Below are 3,742 nucleotides of genomic sequence, written 5' to 3' on the forward strand. Positions count from 1 at the left end.
GTCTAAACCTAGAAGGCAAAGTTGATTACTCTGTTTGACCTTGACAAAAGCAACGCATACCAAACCCTCCTTTGCCAATCTTACCTTCACAGTTTAAGTCCACTGCAAACGGGTTACCAGAGGGAACTGGAATTCAGACAATTTACATCAAAAGAAAAATAGCTTCGAGTACCTTGCTGTGCAAGAATTTACCGCAAACTGACTGACACAGCTATGCAGTTCAGTATGATCCTAGTAGTTTGTCAACAGACTGTGCAAATATATCCAAACCTTTATACTGAGCAAGTTCACAAATTCACATTGCTGCCGGTATGAACAGTTTTGAGGCAAAATATTTGAAGGCGAGGATTTTGTATTTTGTGTCACGGCCAGGTGTGTAAAAGCCTTACAGCCTTGTATAAGCTTTTGATAAACTTTAGATTGTTTTTCTGCAAGGAAAATAATGTACATTTCTTACTGCAGCCACACTATGAGGTCGCTTCATGGTCAGCAGAGGATTACAGAAACCAATAATTCTTGATGATACGTACATGTTTGACCTAGTGTACCACAAAAATATTGTTTAACTTCTGCTGTTAAACTGGATCATTTACTTTAATTTTGACTGTATTGTGCTGTGTAAATTGCTTTCACATATTAGACAGCTTTACATACTTTACAGCACCAAGTAACAACATTAAAGTATGGCAATCTGTTGGAATAGAGTGGTGCTAGAGTCCTAAAACCTGGAAATGAGCTAGTTTTTTACAACTTACGCTTCCCTCGTCTCTATGACAACAAGAACGTCAGTAAATACCCAATTGGTTAATATCTGAAGCTTCTTTGTGTCGTAAAAAACAGCGGTTTGTAACAAGTGACTGAATAAAGCACTCAACATCAACATGCAACAAGAGTCTGCCTTTAGCGAAGAGGTGGTGACACGCAGCCATGCAACCTGAAAGTAGATTGTCTTAACGTTAGCTTTTTACTTCTGGCGATTGCATTTACACTTCAAAAATCTCAAAGTTGTGTTAATATGTGGAGATTATCATGCTGATCAAAACATGTTAAGTATCTTTAACGCGTGTTTGCCCCAGAACTTATTTTGGCATTAGTGATTAGCTCTGTTGGTTAGGTGTTGAAGCGGCCAATTATCCCATCAGCTGTGTTGGTTATGTGTGAGTTTGGCCGTTTAGTATGGATCACATGCTAAGGAAGCAGTTTAGTATTACTTGTCAACAACAGGAGGAGATGGGGTGGTAACATAGAGTGTTTTATGTTTATTTTTCCTTTTTACGATATCATTAAATGGTACACTTAGTATTGTATCAGACCTTATTTCCCATGTTTTGGTGTCTAAATAACACATTTTGAAATTGGAGCAAGAATGCTTAATGGCAGCCATTACACTGGATGCAATGTTATGGCTGGGAGCAATGGGCGCAAGGCCAACGTTTGTCCACTTTAAAGTGCTTGTTTTTGCCTCTGACAGGCTAAGATTTTTACAATATTAAGTGTCTGACAACATTATGGAAAGGACCTATGAGAAATACAAGTATTTTCTTCTACTGTTGCTATGTTTGTTGTTGTGTTATGTGGCTTGTAGCCGGAAGACGGAAAATGTCAAAATGTGAGTGAGAGTTGGAAAAAGGAGGGCCAGTGGAATCAGTATTTGTTTTGTTCGAGTTTAAAATCCCCATTGTAACTTTGTGTTATCTGAAATATTGTGATGCTGAATATTTAACTGATTTCAGCAATGTGTATGCAATGTTAGACTTCACAATGTGACCAGATTAGATGAAGTGGAAAGTGATGATGGTTTTGTCTACATGTCTGAGGGAAATAATGATGACGGACTGGTGCAGTCATTGGTGTAAAGTGTACAAGAATGGGCTCAACAACCCTGCTGCGCTCGCTGTGAGGGGTCAGTGAGGGTGATTGGGTCGCACCCACCCACACAGCGTGCAATCTGTCACTCAGAAAACTCTGCACAAGATTGATCAGACGGGGAGGGGGCTCAGCACAGCATCCTCTTTATTAATTATGCTCATCTCTGATTATAAAGGATACATCGTCTTAAGCTAAAATAAATAGCTACTATAGTGTTTGATGTCTGCCCTCTCTGCAGGACAAGCAGATTTCAGGGCCAAATATATTTATCTTAAGGCGGCTGAACCTTCCAGCATCTTCATGACATTAGAGTTTCTATGTAGTTGCATTTATTAACAGACATATCCACACTTCTGAGACGTTTATTACAATAATGAGCTGAACGGAGATACTGATTTGCATCAAGCAGCTACCCACAGTGAAGCCTTTGAAAACAGTAATGCAGCTGCCTACTACAAACAAGCCGGGGGGAGGAGGGGTGAGCCGGCGAGGACAACGGCACATTCTCTGCTCAGAGATGAAAGAGAGCAAAGTACCAAACTTTGTTTTGATAAATGAGAGAATGAAACTCCGGTAATCGGTCCAATAACTTATTCCGGTGATTAATAAAACATGTGAATTAGTTAGATGAAAAGAAAAGTCACATTTAAACATCGCTATATATAATGTAAAACTATATGCCCATATGGATAAACGCTCCTTACTCCTGTATTGCTCAGAAAGAAGCGTTTTCCTGCAGGCCATGATACATCCTCTACCATATTAATGTAAGAAAGCTAACAAGGCTAATCATCCTTTTTTCTCTTTGATCTGTTACAGTATATTGGAATATTTAATAACATCATAATTAACACAAATTCCTAATTTCTATCATCTAATAAATATTAATACGTTAAAGTTGTGAATGCATAATGTGTTGGTGCAAGTCAAGCTAGCTCCCACACACATAAGAGGTGTTGCTATGAGGCACACACAGTGCGGTGCGATGGCTTTCTTTATAAAGTCATGTTCTTGTGCTCAAGACTAATTAAGTCAAGGAGGAATATGAATCTTAATTTAAATGATGACTATAACTTGATTATGTATTCATCTTGGAGCTAAAAGATGTATAGATGTACAGTATTATGAACGATAGAGGGAAAAGAGTTGCAGTGAATACTGTAAGGGAAACTTCTGCAGCAATGGAGAGTCATGACTCAGAGAGACACGAGGAGAGTTGGAGCTTTGATGTCAAACACTGATGGTTTATTACAAGTATCGGCCGGAGAATTTCACATCACAAGAAGCAGCCAGAGGTTCTGACTGCCCGGAGAGTTGCCACATCAGTCGAGACGAGAAACTCGTAATATCAAATACCCTATCCTTTTATTTTTAATATGAGTCAGATTGTCCGTGTACCCGCCCTTTTTGAGTCTGAGCCCAACCATAAACGTAAAAATATATTTGTATGCGAGCTCGTTGTGTTCATAATTTTTTCACTTGAACGGAACATTTATATGTAAGTTGACTCATTTTAGTTTACAGAGGAAGAGAACCACGAGCGGTGTTGAGAAATTGTGCAATCATTAGTTTCATAAACAATCCCTAGACTAAAACAGAATCCGACGACACTCAGATTTGGAAATTTTACCACACCCCTGCAAATACTGGTTGGACTGCACGACAATAGAATTTCCTTACACGCGATGCTACGTCAGTATTACAACTATGAAAGAGTCAAAATACTGCCAGTTGAGAGCCAGTCGTCTTCGTATTCTCAGTCCCGTTCACTAAGTCATACAGCGTCCTACAACCCACTATACGAGCGTTACAACGGTCGACAACTAGTTTCGAGAGACACTTTGATAATTTTCCGAGATAGCTGCTTCTCTCC

This window comes from Notothenia coriiceps, unplaced genomic scaffold (assembly GCF_000735185.1).
Source record: "Notothenia coriiceps isolate Sejong01 unplaced genomic scaffold, NC01 NC01_scaffold00000497, whole genome shotgun sequence".
NCBI classification, from domain to species: domain Eukaryota; kingdom Metazoa; phylum Chordata; class Actinopteri; order Perciformes; family Nototheniidae; genus Notothenia; species Notothenia coriiceps.